We start from the raw sequence: 20203 nt of genomic DNA on the forward strand, positions 1-20203 counted from the left end.
TGTAAATTAATTTCTATAATAATGTGTTCATTAATTTCAATACACATGTTCATCACATTTAAGACTACTGTAATTTAGTTTTTATTTACATCATTCATTTAATTTCGTGCATAACCACATGCTTCCTTTACATGTTAATTAAAATTCATTGAGAAATTTCTAACAGTATATATATGAGCCTCTTATTTGCTACACTGTTAAAAATGTAACCACGAGATTCCTTTACATGTAAATGAAGCTGGTGGTTATGAACGAAATTAAAAGTAATGAATGATTTAACTGAAAATTAAGTTACAGTAGTTACTTAAATGTAATGAAATTTATGAAATTTAATGTACTTTCAATAAAATTTTATGAAAAGTACATTAAATTTCATAAATTTTCATGAAAAATACATTAAATTTTATGTACATGTATAAATTTAATGTAATGTCATGAAATTAAATTCAATTATGTAACTTAAAAGTTAATGAAATTTAAGAACATTTCTAACAGTGTAGCGATACTATTGATTATTTGTTACATTGACGAATTAATTTGCAATCGTAACAAATCGATTGTTTTTTTAACAAATATCACATTTGCTTTCCCTTGATTTGTTCCTATAACAAAATCTTTTCTCTCAGTGTATGATCTAAATTAATTCACACTTGACATGAGTTATCGGTTATGAAACAAATCAATATCACTACTTCGCTAATTATAAGTAAGTTGCTTATGTAGGTTTGCAGGCATGGCGAGATGATTGGCAGGTTACCGAACAATTTCATCTCCTTCGATATACGGTTGGATGGCATGGGATGCAGGTGCATTTTCCGTAGTATGAGAGACGATTAGCGTGGCGAAAGACGTCGACGATGTCGCGAGAGAAGCAGGGGAAGCACCGGGAAGTATCGGTCGTGCTAAGTAGCGTTTAATTGAACTCCCCATTCGAGTTCGTTAGTATACGGCAGCAGTTATAGCGTCGTAGAGCAGCTTCAGGTCGACTATTAGTAAGAGTTTAATTATAATTAAACGAGATGCAACGTAATATCGGCGAGTTTATCAGTAAACAGCGCAAACATTCGCAGGTGACGAAGAGTACCGGTGTCGTCTTGATAGAAATGACAAGATATACAGGCGCTTTTAAGAGATAACCGGCTGAAATGATCAAGCCGCTCGTGAAAGAATCTGCGTCACCAGTGGCGTGATCTCTTTGAAAAAATTCGAGAAAGAGAAGGACGTATATGTTGCATATACAAGTCGCTTGGACGAGATCATTTTATTGATTATAAATGATAACTCGCGTTTAATTAGCAAAACTGTCTCTTATTAAAGAATACCCTGTCATATAACTAATTAAGTCGTTAGACTAGTTAACATCTGGACGTGATTCATTTCGCTTTAGATTAAAAACTAATTAAATATCCAAGTATATACTGATAGGTAAAAGAGACATGCATACAATAAATTAATTGATTTTATATTTGTTCTTCTGTATGACATAAATCGTACGATATATTAATAAAAAATGTAATTCTCTATTCTTCGTGCGCAAATGTTATTTCGTAACATTTAGGGAAGAGTTGTCGTACCTAAATATTTTATATAATTATTTAATATAATTACTTAAGCAATATTTAGTAACAAAATGTGAAATAAATGAGAAATGAGTAATATAGACAAAAAATTAACAAATCACATCTTACTTTGTGCGTACTAACAACATTTTAAAAATCAGATACAACTGATTAATTCTTGCCTAATTTATGTAACTGATAATAAGTATAACCATGCAATTTTATTCTGAATTTTTATATTTTTCCATAAAAAAATTTTATTCTAGAATATATTTTTTTTACGTATAAATAAATAAGATAAAAAAAATATAAAGAAATAACTTAAATAATATTCAGCAATTCTCCTCTAAACAAATAATAAGAGAAATATTAAATAAGTGTGAAAATAGAAAAATCCCAATAATTGTTCTACAGTTAAAATTCGAAAATATATTTTGTAACTTCATATTTCAATAATAAAACAATCCAGATATAGGTAAAAAATAATTCTTCTCTTCATCTTATAAATTTGTAGTTAAATTGTATCATGAAAAATACTGAAATCTGCCAATATAAAAAAAGAAAAAGAATTCACAATAAACCGACTATGGAAATACTAAAAAATTTTCACGAGAAACCAATAATTCCATTTTTAACATCTCTACTAAAAATCGCCTTTAATTTCGGCAATCTACAGTTTGCTGTTGTCACACGTTGGCGATTATCAAAAGAAAATAAATATTTTTTTTCAAATTATCTACCGTATCTCGCTAGCGAACAGTTTTAGACACCTCGGAAGAAGCTTTTAGAAAATCACGATTCGAGGTGAGTATGAGAGAACGTATGTTGTACAGTTCCGGAAGGAGAAAAGAACAAAGAAGAACGAGCCCGGCGACCGAGTCATGAGAAATAAAGAATGGAGAACAAAATGTATGAGAGAGCCAAGGGGAAGTCGGGAACGCCGAACGGCGAAGACGGCAGGACACGAAGTAGTTCGGCCGTTTAAATCACGATTTTTCTGGTCGCACCGTCACTCGCAGAACTCGTCGATATATCCGATCGATGTCGAACAAGGCCACTTGCACGAATCGACTATGCTTCGCGTGACAATTAGAACTACATCGAGCGCGATTAATTCATCCTATCTCCTCACCGCGAATTATCCTTATCTCTACGTTTTTACTTCGCACATCAGGTTTCTTCCGCAAGAAAAATCACAGGATTACGAAGCCGTCAAGAACAAAATAAGCCGCCTACGTATCTATATTGCGCGAGAGGAAAAATACGGAGGAAAAAAGCGACAGATTACGAGAAAGGTTGAGCCACTTCGCTTAAGCTGGTATTAAGCACATAAATAACACAATAAAGGGAGACGCAGGAGGAAAATAAACAGAAAGAAAGGGTGAAAGACGGGAAAAGGACGCACTGCTCACCCTTTATAGTTAATGTACCGTAACTGTACAACGCGCGCCACCACATGGTAATGGATTAATTTTAAAAAGAGATTCTACCGTTGTTTAAATCGTACGAGAAATAATTTCTATTTTAGGATAGCAAGACGTACTCGGCAATTAGTGAATTAAATTATTTTATTCGAAATCTTCGGGAGTATATTTCAGAGGTATAATAATTTTAGTATTTATTAGAATTCCGATATTTAATTAATAGACAGATAAAATAACCTGGCGAAATATATATCAATGTATAATATTTACAAGTCATTATTTATAATTAATAATGAAATAAACAATTAGCAAGAAAACAACTCACATCACTTGAGAAATTTGGGAGAAAAATTAAAAATTTAAGCTATTTGTATATATCACTCTTCCAGCAGTTAATGCAAGGCAAATATGATTTTTAGAATGTATAAAATATAAATGTAATATAATAAAATATGTAATGTAACTAAAAACCAATGTTTTCGATTTTCCAATTTTCATTTTGTATCCACTTATCTTAAATTATCCGGGGAGAGAGAAATATTGATCCATTAGATATTTCATATAAAAAAAAGAGTGTTTTTATTCAACCAATAACAGTTATTTCCCGAAACAGCTGATATGATTTACAGGATTATTGACCGTATAGGTATACGGTTATGTGCACGGATCTATCCATTCAAATCAACAAACGAATACAAATAGCATTCTTTGCGCCCGATGTGATTTATTGTGTAATGGAGCTTCCTTAGGTTGGAAAGGTTCGTTAGCGACTGAAGTATTGGCAGCTATCCATGTACTGTATTATTCACTTGCGTCCCAATCCGGCCGTTGCCCCGAGCCATTGCTGCAAACCTCATATTGGTCCGTTTAGCTCGGGCAACCGCGAATCGATATTTGGTTTAATAGCCGAACTAGTCTTTGAAGGAAAAATTGAATGATTCGATGAATCTACTCAGATGACGCCGTGAAAAAAATATCGAATCACATGTCGGTCATTTTCCACAAACACGCAATCATCAGCGAATTAGGAAGCAAATTATTATCCGATTGTACAAAACATCTACAATGGCTTGTTGGATTAATCGATTCGCCAAAGTACCGTAGACAATCGAGCATTTATAATGCTAATTGGGATGCTAGAGAAATCAAGCGAATTAATACCATTATAATTAAATAATGCAAAAAGCTGCATATGCGTATGCAAATCAATGAATTCATTTATTTACTACTTCGTTCTAACGGTATCAGCTTTTCGAACGGAAAATATGGGTTGCTCGTAATTGAAGCTCGCGCTTACCTGCTTAATTGACCATAATTAGAACAGCGATAATCATTTACGATAACAATCGATTTTAACCGAGAAAGAGTTTATGAAAATTACATTCCATTTTCCTTATCGATCCGATACACGTGGAATTTTCTCATCAGCGTAAATTTACTTCGTTGGCCCGCGACCCGGCCTCACCATCTCGGTTGCTTAACCATAACTCTCGCGCGTGCGAGCAACCGTGTAAGCTCTACATCCGGGCAGCTTTGTTAAGAAAAATAGCATATTGCGGGATATGAATTTATGGTAACAAAGAAATAATTTTACAAACATCGCAAGAGAACCACGTAAAAAATATCACGCTGAAAAAAGATTTATGTATAATTGATATTGTAATAAATTATGATCAGCAGTTTCATGACAATTTCAATGTTTAATTTTATGGACGGTTTGAGCAATTGTTAACATGTACGCAGTATTCTGAACTCCTAGTAATATAGTGTATTGCAAATTAATCATACAATTGGCATGATATAATTCTACATTCAATTGCACATGCCACTCTCATTGTTAATAGAAGGGAACAAATGACAAATTAAACGTCACTATACGGACTTGAAAGCCGTCGATTATCAGACGTAATAAAGAATAGAAAAGTGAAGACGAGCGATGGAAATGTTCCATCAGACTATTCAATGAATAAAGTGAATATTCGATCCATCAGAAGCTTTAAAATTCGAATGCAACAAAGATGTCGATTCTCTTTTACGCTGCCAGTTCGAAGATGGAATTATTCGGCTTAATTTAACAACAACTACATGGTTGTACCTCCTGAAATACTTGTGTGAATATTGTAATTTTCTAAGGAATAAGACGTATGAAAATTTAGCGAAACGAACCAGCTATTTATCTGCTCTACCATGAGAAAGAGGCGAAACGTTATGAGGTGAAACCCTGGTTTTTCGCGCTATCATTCATGCCGCTGAATCGTGAACATGCAGCGTTATCCATGCAGAATCTTTATTTGCCTCGCGATGCGATTTATGCACAAAAAGATAGCAAAGACCAGGGTCGAATAGAACGCTGTTGCTGATCGAATGTAGCCGCAGAAATTTATTATAACTGTGCATCGTTTATCGGGCGATATGCGTGACACGTCGTGTCCAGAGGTAATCAATCACGATGTTACTTTGATTACCACCAGGAAGGAAATTAACGATTTGCACGATATAACAATAACAACTATATTCAATTTATGGATACGAAGTAATTTTTCTATCTCCCTCTTCTTTCAGATATACATCTCTTGTTCGATTAGAGCGATTCATCGACATTTTTCTCTCATTGCTCTTCGTGTCGCGCCGTTCAAAAATCGTTTTAAAACATTTTATCAAAAATAGCAACGAAATAGCGAGAAAATTTATCTTCAATGTATCTAAAACGAGCCTTCTATTTCTCGGTATATCCGACTGCAAAAGGGAAGCGGCATCTCGGCGAAACATGTTCGCGCTATCATTTATAGCGCCAGCGCGTGTATGTTGTGCTGGTATCAGTTCGCGTAAAATATTTGTGCATCTCTGGGTACGTCAAAAAAAAAATGAAAAAAGGGACAAAGGAAGAAAAGAGGAACGCAAAACGGAGAAAGAGCTGCAAAGGCAGCTCGGGAAAATGTCTGGCCTAGGAATGGCTATGCGAGCGTGCTCTACTTTCCACGCTGATACGGCATGTCCGCCGTGTAAAATAAAACGCGTCCACGGCGCACTTTGCCACGACCGAAATTCTCAAGCGATCCACGATGTTTTTTACTCTCGTTTCGCTTCCGTACCGAATTGGCCAGCTAGCACCGTTTATATCGCGTTTAATATTGGCCCGCACGGTGAATTAAAATGCGATAAAGCTTCAAGCTGGTAGACATTGTAATTTTTCGTTACACGTCGCGTAATGCAACGGCTGTACAAATAGATTAGACGGAAAGAGGAAGGGAGGAAAAAACGTATAACAGTTCATGGCGACTGATAATCTCACTCTGCCTGGTTCCGAGCAAACTCTTTTACGTTTTTACGCTCGTTCGATTTGTACACGCTTTGCGCTTTGCTACGATATCCGTTAAAATCTTCTCACGTGCCAAATCAAGGAACAGAGTGCAGCGTGATACGAAACTTCGACAAGTTTCGGTCTAACCGACTAATTTCTACAGATCGGAATCCCGGGCAAAAGTTTCGTCTATACGGTACTTTTAAAGCTATGATTGTCAGTTTAGCTTACCTAGTTTACTGACTTCGTCTACCTTTCCTGTTCGCCGTCAAACGAGTATACCTACTGCGCGTACTAACTAGTTTCAAACATAAACAATAAGAGATCGTTGGCACGAATACTCTTCTAAATTGCGGTGCGTCCAAATCGTTATCACGAATTTATTTTATCCGATTGCTACTCGAAATCTTTAAATAGCCATAAGAGTTATATGTGTGTATGAGAATAAATTTAAAATAATTTATATAAAATAAAAGAAAGCTGTATAAAACTACATTTACAAATTTAAATAGAACAAAAAATGTGTCTCGCATTATTTAAAAAAAAAATATTAAAGCATACTATATTAAAAATTGCATAAAAACAATTTCACCTAGTTATTTTAATGTACATAACTCTAATTTTATGACTTCAAATTCTTTACAGAATTTCAGTTTCATTAAATAAAATTATTTTATAAGAAAAGATTTAATATTCAAAAAATTTATCAAAATTAATATCTATAGGTATTAAAATAAATAAAATTATGGTATTTCTCTTCTTCTAATCTCTTCACTTTAAAATTTACTACTTATACGTGCTGATATATTACGTTGCGAGGCGAACAATATTTCAGACTTAACGAAAAAGGTCGTGTCCAATCCTTAGTAATAACTACCGTACAAGAACGATGACGCGACACTCTACGTTCACTGGATGACAATAAACGTTCCGTACCGGCTTGTTCCTGAAGTGAAGCGTGCACGGCGCAAAATAGAGGAAGCACGGAAGAGAAAAGCGCTTATCCCAGGAGCGATCCCGGTCGCACGTGACAAGGACACTCTCGTCGGTCGCGTTGCGGTCACAATTTCCAAACTCGCGCGACTACCCCCGCGCGAGTCCCTTATTTAGGAGGAAGTGCTGTCCCTTCCCACGGGGGCATCAATTTCTCGAGCACGCGCGATGTACCGCAACGTTTACGCGGAAATTCCGTGCAGCGCTCTCCCAACTAACTTGTCCCCAGGAGCCTGTAAGACGTATCTCAATCCTTGCGACGCGGGCGACCGTTTCGCCTCGTGTTAACTTATTTTTCCAATATCTGCTTTATTACAAAGTGCCAATAATGATATAGACGGCTGCATCGGTATCGATTATTTTATTGCCGTTGATTAAACGCGCAGCGCCTTCCGAGCAATATTAGCTCGTTATTCACCACCTAATACATACCACGTCATACCCAGATTTTCCTGCATTAAATGCTTGCTCACAAATAGCTCTGCTTTTTAAAGTATATTGACCGAATAATCGTCCGATTTAATTATCTGTATAATACAATTTTTATTGCTGTATTGATTAAGTTAACAATATTAGAAAAAATACATTTTTTAATATTACTTACAATTAGATTACTGTTATTATTTTTTTATTGTTTAGATTTTGAATTTTTATATTACAATATTTTTAAATACAATAGATATCCTGTTATATAAAAATAATGTCTCGAAATAAGTGTTTGTGAATAAATAAAAAAGAAATTTTAGATACACATATGGTGCATTCCATGTGCCGGAGAGTCCACCTAAAAATGGAATGCTTGGGATTTTTTTGGTGGTCATAAAAATAAGCATATATAAGTCGAAGATAAAAAAATATTTACGTACTTTGCATCCGAGATATTGGAAACAATCGTTAAAAATTTTTCTTTTTTTTACAATTGTAACTAAAATTCGAAAATATACCAAATTTTTATACACAAAAATTTTTCAGATTTTTCAAATAAAAACTTTCAGATAAAGACTTAATTTCACATAGAAAAATTTAATAGTATGGAAAAATCAATTTTTTAGTTTAATATAAATAAATAAGAAATTATATCATCTTTTAAAAATCTGAAAAAAATTCTTAAAACTATTCTAATATATGTAAAATATGGTACTATAAGGAAAATTTTAAGATTGTAATAGGATCCGTAATATTTTTTCCCAAAAAATTTGAGCCAAATAACAACGAAAAAATAGATTTTTTAAAGATATTTTCTTTTGCAAATAATTTTTGTAAATGTATTATTTGTTAGCAATCGTAAAAAATTGTTGTTAAAAAATTTTCATTTATATTTCTTTTCATTTTTTTGTGAGGAAATAAAAATTTTCTATGATTGCTAAGAAATAACTAAGTAATAATAAAAATTAAAAAATTCTTGTAAAAGGAAATATACCTTAAAAATTTGTTTTGTAATACAATAATTTGGTTGAAATTCCAATTTCGTTTTCAAAAAAATATTTGTTTACGAGTAAATCCCATTACAATCCCAAAATTATCTTTATGGTACAATATTCTACATTCTACATTCTATTATTTTTGGGAACCTTTCAGATTTTTAAAAGAGTGTGTAATTTCTCTTTTTTAGGTGACACTTGAATTACGCTATATGTAAATGTAAGCTACACTGAAAAAAAAGTCTAGTTATAGCTATCAAATATTGAGTGAAATAGTTTCAACTAAATGTTGAGGTAATATAACTAAATATAAGTTTACTTTTACAAATATATAGTAAGTATTACCGTTGGTAATACTGTTTAGTAATATTTACTAAATATTTGTAAAGGTAAACTTATGTTTAGTTATATTACCTCAACATTTGGTTGAAACTATTTTACTGAATATTTGATAGCTATAACTAGACTTTTTTTTCAGTGTATACAATATCATTTTGATTTACTACACGGAAAGCATATTTGGTTGAATTAACTGGAATTGTGGTGGAAAATAAACGCGCGCGCGCGATCCAGAATTCTAGTTAAGTTTACTAGATTTTTGATTAAATCTACCAGAATTTTGGTTGAAGTAACCAATTTCAAAATCTGCCAGAATTTTAGTTGAAATAACCAATGCCCTATCTACCAGAATTTTGTTTGAAATAACCAGAATTTGGTAAATTTAACCAGAAATCTAGTAAACTTAATTAGAATTCTGGACCACACACACACAACACAAACACAACATTCATTTTCCATCACAATTCCAGTTAATTCAACCAAATATTTTTTTCCGTGTATGAATATATAGCGTGATAAATATAAATTAATACTAAGTTATCTTAATGCACAGTTACACAACGAGTTACACATATTTTCTTACAAAAGATTAACCATAATAAACATTGTTTAAACAATAATTTTTTACGTTCTTATTATAATTATAGAAAGTCACATCTTTTCGACAAGATTTTTTAATTTTGCATTTTCTCTACATGGATTACGAGTAATTCTTCCTCATTTTTTCTCATTTTTCCTCAATCTTCTTTCTACTTCTTTTAAAATCTGAATACTTTCCCCTTTATTAAAATACATAAATAATTTTTCATAAAAGAAAGAGAGAACTTCCTCGAAATTACGAGCACGAATGGACAAATAACCGAGCTGTTTCATTTGCCTAACTTTACTAAATATGGTCTTAGCAGAAAGTAGAACCACATGAATTTCGTGGACGAACTTTACTGCCAAACTTGTTCTTACATCGACTCTGTCAATATTCTCTCTAAGAAAGGATTTCTCTTTTGCACGATGTTCATGTCTGTTACTTTCAACCAACGACGAAGATATTGACGCGGTTTCTAGCTAGTTACAACGGAACTCAACTTGGGGTTACACGCCACATGGCCTCTGGCGCTATTGCAGGAATACTTAAAAGGGGTAGCTAAAGTATGCGCGTCCTTGGTCGGGGGTTAAACACACGAGCTGTTGCGACGTCGTCGAGCTCGTCGCCGTGTCGTCTCGCATACGGATTTTCAATAACGCTTGCCTGGATCCTTGCCGGTATCAGAAAGAAAAGCACGCAAGCGAAACGCGTCCTCCTAAGGAAGAAACGCGTTGGTACGATCGAACATTCACACGCGCCGATTCTATCTCGGTCTCTGGAATTTTTCCATTCTACGTCGTTTAATATTAAAAATCGAGATAAATAACTTAGCATTTTATTGAAGAGAACTATAATTTTATTCCATTAACGTTACGTTTTGCATTATACGAGCTAAAGTTCAAACTTGTGCGAAAGTTGCGCTTAAGTTACGTATTGGCATGTTAACTTAGCCAATCCCAAAAGTTAAATTGACAATAAATCAGTTGTTAAGCCGTTGGCAGCTTATCGTGCTAGACATGAAAGAAAGGATATTCTAGAAGAAAAGATATTCTATCGTCGAACATATAATAACTTTAAACTTCGAAATATAAACTATGTGATAGGTTAACACATGTGTATCATGTGAATTTATTTAATATTGTTTAGAAAAAGATCTTTCCTTTAACGCATTTTTAAAATAATCAAATATTAACAAAAATAATAGAATATTCATAATCATGCAAAATCATTTTCTTCGTCGTATTATAATATTAATACGCGATATATATGGTCCGTTTTTTTATTTTTGTACCTACACTGAGAAAAATTTCCGGGTTTTATCCGTTCAAAAAGTAACAAACGGATATTTTCGATTGATTTTGTCGGATTTATAAGACTATTCGATCAAATTTATCAGATAGTCTTATAAATCCGATAAATTTGATCGGATAGTCCTAAAATTTGATCGGATAGTCTTATAAATCCGATCAAAATCAATCGGAAATATCCGTTTGTTACTTTTTGAACGGACATTTTTCTCAGTGTACTTTCTAAACTGGTACGTACAATGCAATAAATTGAAGTGAAACAAGCATGTACTTGTAAACGCGGTACAATAAGTTGAAATGAAACAAACATATATTTGTTCCACTTCAACTTATTGCACTGTGTGCACCAGTTCAGAGAGTGCAGGAATAAAAAAACAGATCTATAATCTAACTATATTCTGCGAATGGGATGAAACAGCAAAAACGTTTTCTTAGAAAAGGGTCTTTCCAATTTTCGTCACCTTACATGCGAATGGCTGACCTTTAGTCTTGATTACTGTATTAAGCACTTGGCTACTTTTCTTGGGTCGTTATACACCACTCTCGTAATGGGAGTCCAATCTAATGAGATCTAGCAAGGCGCGTAAGAAACTTAATGTAGGGACAAAGTAGCGTAAAAAAACAGACAATATTCTTATCAACTTTGTGATTGCTATGGAAACGTTCACCAAGTTTGATCGTTTTTCTGATATTTAAACAAGAATATTCTACGAAACAGTACTCCAAAATGCTTGCATTGTTTGAAATAATGAAAGAGATAAAAAAAATTTCATTCAAATTAAAATAAAATAAAAAAAGAGGTTACTGTAATTATGAAGGTAATTAAAATATTTATTTTAAACTATTACCGCTAATAGTTAAGCGAAAATTTTCCACTTTTAATAGCTACTGCCAGTCGACAGTACCTTCGGGAAAAATTCTTTTATTTCGGTCAAGTGCTGCCATTATACTTCAAAATACTTTTGCACGTATCGTTGCTCTCGCTCCTAACAATGGCGCAATGAGATAGTAGGTTTCACTTGGTCGGCAACCCCTTTCGTGCGAGGATGCGTTCACGCCGATACGAATGGCTGCGTGCAGCAAGTAAATGGGAATTTTAAGTGCACTCGCCGTTGAAATGTACACAAGTTGCTGTCGGCTTTCGTGTGGCCAGTTGTAAATGTAGCCGTCTACCTACTATGGCACACGCTAATGGCGTCAACCGCGACAGAAGTCTTTCCCTTTGCCCTGTAAAAGCAAATGCTGTCGGATTTGCGATGCAGCGCGCGCAATTCAGGATCTCGCAAAACGGCGGAAAAGAAATTCCCTGCCGGCTGCATCGGCCTAATAAAAACGTCGCGCGAAAATGCCGTTGGCTGACGGTCGTACTATGCAAATGGGCCGTCGGGGCAATGCCGGAGCAACGGGGTATGTCGCGAGAAATTTTCGCGATATTGGTATTCACTCCGAGTTTAACATTGAAAATATGAAATTGTTTCGCGGATAACTGACGGATGGCTGTGCGCTTACGATGAAATTTCAAAGCGAAGAATGTACGCGAGCGCGGGTATAATTACCGACGAATTAAGCATGACTACGCGGCGAATAAATTCACATTGGAAACGAGAAAGGAATTTACAACTTCGCATTCCATCATTCTGATGTAGGAATGCTATTAATTTCCCATAAATATAATGGATTTGTATTTGATGTCGTTCTTACAAAGAGCGATGTTATTGGTCAAAATACTCGCCGACCGTAAACTACAATAATATTTGAAATTTTGTTTGAATTATCCAACCGATCAGTTGTAATGGATAAATGTAAAATGAACTATAAACATAACACCAACGCTTTATTAATTATAATTACACGTATCATAATTAATTGATTCATAGCAACGCCTCGCACTAGTCATTACTCGGCACGCACGTCAAGGAATAAATCCCTATCACAGCTGCACGTTATATTTAATCTCCTACTTTCATATAAAAAATAAAATAAAATTTATAAGGCTTTAAGTTCTCAACTCAAAACAAACCGAAAACGATTCTTTATGCCCATGTCTACCAATATAGGTTAACTTTAATCTCGGTTCAACTTATTCTTCATCTTTTTCTAATTCTTAGAACTAGAAAAAGAAGAATTAAGTTAAGGTTAAAATTAACTACATTAATAGAAACGGGCATCAGTGGAGAAAATCTGTAGAAATTAAGTTATTAACATAGATGTCCTAACTGCATGTGGAAATTGGATTAATAGAGAAAGAATCATATGGTCGCTCAAAGACGCGTAGGATGCTAGTTTAATATCTTCTTATCTAGAATTTTTCAATCTCGCGAGCCACTTGCGCGAAAAGTACGGCTCACGATAGCGGAAAATGAATGCCCTCGCGCATAAGTGTATTCTCGTGTAGTAAAGACGGGGGTGTTAGTCATTCGGCCTCACGTGACTACGAACTTACATGTCGGTGGCGAGCACCGCTGCGCCCTATCTGGAATCTTTCAATTTCTCATACTTTCTACGTGCGAGAATCGAATCGTGGTAACCGATCGTCTAGAATCGTGCTTGTACGCAAGATTTGAAACTATGCTTGATAACGGCGCTTTATATTTGTAGTCACGTATAGAGGATATCCCGGAAAAACGCGCTACAAAAATTTGAAACACCCCGAGGCGCAATATGTTAAGATAAGTATAATGCACAACGATATTTATGACACAGCAGTAAAGCCATAATCGTACTGTGCTTTGAAACTCTACATTTTTTAAGGAGAATGCGTGCTTCTACTCTCATTATTTCGTAATCTTCAGTTAAGTCGCGGGAAACCGCAATTTTGAATTCCGCCGCATACATTTTGCATGCACGCGTATTAAGTCCGTCCCAGCATATAAAAGCGTAATTACTGTAATATTCAGTAAATACGCGTACAATCCAAACAACGGAACTCTCGGTAAGCTGATCATCGATTTACTCGTATTACGTAAATTACAAAATTGCTTGTAGAAATTAATTAACGTAGGTTCAATACAGGTAAGTTCTGCAAATGAAATTTAATAATGCAGTATGCGCAAACGTTCATTGGGGGTAATTTTGGGTTATTTTAATATAATCAATTTCGGAATACTTTATAAAATTATAACAAGTATATTTTAGAAATTAAACTTAATTACAAGAGTGGAATGGAAGGTCTTTCCCTTAGATTTGAAGTAAACTTTTTTTTTTAAATAATGGAGGAAGACGGCTTTCCTTTGTCGCCAAAGTAAACGTCAAACTACTGCTAATTACGGGATCACGTGCTTCGAGACCGAGGGATGTATTCACGATAAGGTCCTTGCATGACCTTAACGAGACCTCTAGACGAGCAAATCCAACAATCGTGTGAGAAAGAACGCGTGCGCGATTAACATCAAAGCGGCAAACATAATTTCGTTGGCTCCATAATTGTTTCACATCTATTCTAATGAATAAAAAAGAGAAATGATATTTCTTTTTACAAGAGCCACAATGATATATCTTTTACATCTTTAAGAGGTTGTGCAAATGAAACCGCAACAACCTCGTTATAAAGATCGCGGAGGAGCTTTTTTTCCCCTGGTTCTTCCTCCTCTCGCTGCGCTGGTTGATAGCCGGTTTTAATTCTCCCTTCGCCTCCCACGCCAGAGAGTATAGTAATGACGGACATTAACCAATTAGCGCCAGGGCTGCCCTCCTCATCTTTCTCCGCCAGGTTACTCTTAAACGGTCCGCAGAAAGACGTTCCAAAACGACCGACTATTTTCGGCGCCATATGCCGACGAAATATACGCGCGCGCCGGATCCACCGCGGTTCGGCGAACCTTTAAAGCGCGCGGGCGGATATATTATTTCTCTGACGACGGCGCCTTTTTGCAGTGTCCTTTGCGGACGCAATTAATCTCTACATGGTTTAACTCTTTACCATACCTAGACATTTCGAATATCGTATTTCGTTCCTCGAAATTCTGTATGCAGATGAATTCGAATTGAAATTCTATCACATTAATATTAGGTTGCCTCATTTACGAGTTCATATTATTTAAACCACGTTACTTCAAATTTCAATAACATTTTTTAACGTAAAATGGTTGTGAAAAATACAGTAACTTATAATTCTGTAATGTAATCATATTAAATAACTTTCACGTTATAAGCTTATGGCTGTGTTAATATGAAAATAGAAATAAAATGGGAAAACGGAAATATGAAAACGTCATTCTTTATGATGACTCACAAATAATAATTCTACTAAAATGCTTTAGGTAGCAAAATATAGAAAAATATTATCTCTATTAATATTGTTATGGAATATTCCGCAAGACGAATAATTTTTGAAGAAATTATCTACTTCAAAATGTATTCTATATATATTATACCTTTAAAAATATATCTCTACATTTTCTTATTATATTTCCTTTTCTTCTTATATCAAAGAAAATATTAAATACTAAGGAAAATAGAGAGACAGCAAAGGGTTAAAGATGAATATTTCAAGCGTACCGTCCGTCCCGAAGGCTATGAGACTGTTAACTAAATTACATGCAGATCAACTCTGAGAAATCTCATGATTGAAAGCATAAGTAATAGCTAAAATATATATTTACTAGTTCAAAGCTCTGTGTGACGCTGGGGACGCTTCTTTGCTGATGGTTAAATGTTCATGTACGATATATACACCTATACTATGACGAGTATAATTGAATATTTATAGATGTTCGAGATAAAAGGTTCAGAGACTATATTTCTATGACATATTCTATGCCCTTTAAATCCATTGAAAAATTATATATGTGCCGAACAAATAAACCGGAGAATTCGGATGCCGTATTTTATAATTTGGTACGCATTGTACGATAGGCGTACAATGAGCTAACTGCATAAAGTGCCGCGATTTTTGGTGTTACAAACGATCTAAAATAACTACGAAAAATATTATAAAAAAGAATTGCAATAACAACTACATCGCAACGTTATTGCGAAATGAAAGCAACTACTCTCATTTTGTATGATGAATATACGTGAAGCTTTTCTGGCTCATATTAACTTGATTCCGACCCTGTTTCTCTTTATTCCAAATTAAAACAAACGTTCTCATGCTGCTACACAATATGCTCTCGCCTACTTTTTCTTTTTTCGCCAAAATCCAATTTACAACAAAATAAAATGGATTCAAACTGGACGGTGTTAATCAAGATTTCAAAACGCTTTGAAAAATTAATCATGAAAAAAATTCTCGCTGGAATTTAATAATACAACGCTCACGCTCAACATTTAATTAAAATAGTCTCAAATTACAATTTTCCGCAAACTCATTGCATTATTACACAGTATCATGCTTTCCAAAGTATTTCTTCCATAGAGAAACTACTGGCCGATAATTTCTCGGCGCACTGCTTCAAAATGTTGTATGAGTAGCATGGTATATTACTCACCCCTCAGCTAATGCGCAAAGTTACACCTCATCCGACGGGACACAGTTTGGAAGGATGGCCGCGCGCGCCGTCACACACACTCTCACATACACGATAAGCCTGCCTGGAGGACGAAGGGGGTGTACGAAGACCAGGTGGAGTTCGAGCAAAAGTTAGGCTAGGTCACGTCAACGACAGATTACGTCGAAGACGATCTATCTCTCCCGCTGTGCGCACATCCGCTGAAAAGGATCCTCCTCGTACACGCGAGAGGACGTCTGCACGCGCGCGAATTACAGGCGTTCTAGCGTCGTTGGCTGGAGCCCAACTCCGCCCAGTATATCCCTTTGAACGTCAATCGATGTGCACTCGATCGCCTGCGATCGTCGACGCGTAGATGACGAATTCGTGCGATCGTCTTTTGAAAGAGAACGCGCCACCGTTCGATCTCGCGGGGTCAAGTGGACTCTTTTTCGCGTTTCGTCGTTCTCCTCGTCGCGTCGTCGCGACGTTCCTCACGAATAGAAAACGATCCGCCTTTATCGGATTTTTCATTCACTCGAGCGTATCGTCGTGCGTTTTATGCGGCAATGGATATCGAGCTGTGAGCTTCGATGACGACAGTTTCATCGCGTCACTCCATTTAAACGTGCGATAGTTTCGCGTGACAGTTCGAAGCGGCGTGCGATTATATGGATCTGTCATACGTCAATCGGTCTGCGCGTACTGACGAATAATTTATGATTGAGCAACGCGTCGGCAACGATCTCGGTGTTCCATATTCTAATTTCGTCGCGAACAAAAAATCGATAATTTAAAATCGCAGTGCAATTAGAGATCACGATAATTCAAAATATCGTCTGTGGACTCACTCTCACGCTTCGTATCTGTCAACGTATTCGAAGCACAACGTTCAGGAACGTACAACGTGGTACGTCTCGCATGGCAAGTTGACGTATGCGCACACGCACACAACGGAGTCGCGGAATTGCGAGAGAGGGTAGCACACCACCCTATCCGATGCGCGGTTCGAGTACGACTGAGCGAGCCGACTCGAGCTCGGCGAGCCGAAAGCCACGAGCCGCGTCAACCAACCGGCGACGACGGACCAATCAGCGCTATTCTCCGCGCAAGCAGCCAGATACTCAATGATTGACCATATGCTCACACTATCGTACGTACGGGGTCTAACGTATAAATGAAGCAAGAGAATTATACAAAGAAAATAACACATCTCATCAAGACTTGTGTCAATGACTTGTCAGAAATCTCTCATTTAGACTATTAAATAATTTGGAATAAATTATTGTAATGTTATTATAATTTTATTATATAAATAAAGCATATAGAAAAGTACAAATTATAATAAGTTTTCACCTTCAGCGAATGCATTTTTTCTGTATTCATAATTTAAAGCAATGTAATAATATATTTTCCCAGAAAATTAAAATGTGTTATTAATTTCCCTTTATTATACAAAGTGATTATGCATATATAAAGATCTCACACTGCTTTAAATTTTTATAACTTCTATTTTATATATATATAATGAAATTAATCTGTAAAAGAACAAGTAAACAAATTTATTTATTTTATTCTTAAAATTAATTTCATACGTATTATTATTGGAATTATTTTCCAACCGTCCATCATCATTATACAAACCATATACAGATTAAAATATGATTTTAAAACTCTGCAAAATCTGCAGATTTATCGTATTAGATAAATTATAATTAATGTAATTTGGGATAAATCGACTGCATATTTCAATCTTAATTCGCACTTTATCTAAAAAGCGAGATTAAGTTAAATAAACAATAGTTTTAGTATGCATCCATAGATCCAAAAATCTGATGAACTTAACACGGTAACCAAAAGATGTAATTTCCAATTCAATCTATTGAATTCAATCTAAATTGTTATAAATAAATCATTTTTAATACTAAATTTCACTAAATTATAATTTTAATGTGTTTACGGATTATTTATATCATAAGTAGAACAAAACATACAGGATGTCTCGAAATTTACGAATTATAATATCACAATACAAAAGTTTTAAAAAAATTACGTAAAAAAAGTTATTTGCAAATTATTATTTTAAGCAGTAGTTTGTGAAATAATGAGAATTTAAATATAGCCAATTATGGATTACGTTTAAACGGACTACGTTTAATATATATATAGAAATATAAACGGACTACATTTATATTTCTATATTATTCGGTACTACTTTAGTTCTTAATCTCTCCTTTTTAAAATTAGTTACAAGAATTTAAATTTTAGAATTGTACTTTATAGTTGCTACAACTATTTTTTTTTCTCAGTGCGCGTTTCTTTAGTAATGAATAAAGTAGATTCATTTAAAATATAAGTATAATAGCGTATTCTTTAAGCTTAGGGAATGTATGGATTGTATTTATAATTTCTACTGTTTACAAAAAGTATTTAAAAAACTATGTTATTATGATAATACAATCTCAATTTATCTATTATATGTAGTAACACTGCAGTATGCACTTAATACTACCGCATGCGCGATTCATGGATAGGTAGCCGTTTAAACGTAATCAGTAATTGCCCTAATTAACTATTACCTTTATATCTTGAGAACTATTATTTGAAATAAAAATGTACACGTAACTTTTTTTAATTTTTAGTCGAAAACTTTCTTGCTGTGGTATTTTGATTCGTGTATTTCGAGATATTCTGTATAAAGGTTTAAAAGCTACACAATGATTCATCTATTCACCTTGTATTATTATAAATTAAAGCAAGAGATTATTTATTGAAATCTATTTTATATTATATAAAAAAGTCTGAATTGCTCATTAATCTTTTGCTCATTAATCTTTCGCTTAACTTTTGCTTCTTTCAAATCCGTAATCAAATGGCATTAATTCGTAATTCTGTACTACTTGCTCGTATTTATAGACTGTTTTCTTGTGCGTAAGTAAAAAACGACTCATGTATGCAAGTCAATATCGAAAGTGCCGAATGAAGTACCGTGTGATCGCTTAGCCTGTTTCGCTGTGCGTTCGATCGTATTTCACGTTGGCATATTGCCGTATATTCTGAATGACCGGCGCGCATACATGTAGTGTACATATTTCGAACCTAATTTTAAGATATTAAATACATCGCAATGGCTGATATAAGTATATAAATAAATATATTATATAAAAAGCTTTCATCTGTGAACTTTGATTTAAAAAATGTAGAACATTCTAAATATATTATATTGTATTATACAAGAAAAAAGTATATGCAATGGTTTTTAGTTTTACTTTTGTACAACGCTGAGAAAAACTGAATTATATCTTTTGATATTATTATTTGCTAATCGAACATGAAAATAAACGATAATTGCAATATTACAATGATATGATTATAATAATATATTATAAATAATACAAGACCGCGTACTAGCTGATATTATAATGTATTTTTCAATATTTATATTCGTATAAAAGAGCGTCTGTATGAAGTTGAAGTAAAAGAGTTTGGAGTAGAAGTTGGTACAAAGGATGAAACAGCTGACGGCGATACAGCGGCTGGAGAGTAAATTTATTCGGTGCATGCAGATGATTTAATTATAATTTTGCTTTAGCGAATGAAAAGTAGAAGTTGCGCAATCTTGGGAAACAATAAATTTTGTATGATTTATACGAATAATATATTTTATACGAATAAGAAATTTTCTTACAAAAACGATAGCATAGTTATTTTAGAATAATCTAAAAAAATATGATTTTAAATATTTCTCCAATAAATTAATGCCAATATCAATCGCTAGTTATTGCAATACTATCGTTCATATTTATTTTATATATAAAAGATTTTGTATATAAGATTTTGAATATAG

The 20203-nt window shown here is 34.2% G+C and overlaps 1 protein-coding gene across 2 annotated transcripts in view; it reads right to left on the minus strand.

Annotated features, from left to right (window-relative positions):
• Positions 1–17355, minus strand: part of Ddr (discoidin domain-containing receptor 2) — a 199333-nt gene extending 181978 nt beyond the window's left edge. For both annotated transcript variants that reach the window (XM_018520316.1, XM_018520315.1), the window contains exon 1: positions 16357–17355. The gene's annotated coding sequence lies outside the window, so the exon portion shown is untranslated. The remainder of the gene's footprint in view (positions 1–16356) is intronic.
• Positions 17356–20203: the final 2848 nt, after the last annotated feature.

Source organism: Trachymyrmex cornetzi, unplaced genomic scaffold, assembly GCF_001594075.2.
Source record: "Trachymyrmex cornetzi isolate Tcor2-1 unplaced genomic scaffold, Tcor1.1 scaffold9, whole genome shotgun sequence".
NCBI lineage: Eukaryota > Metazoa > Arthropoda > Insecta > Hymenoptera > Formicidae > Trachymyrmex > Trachymyrmex cornetzi.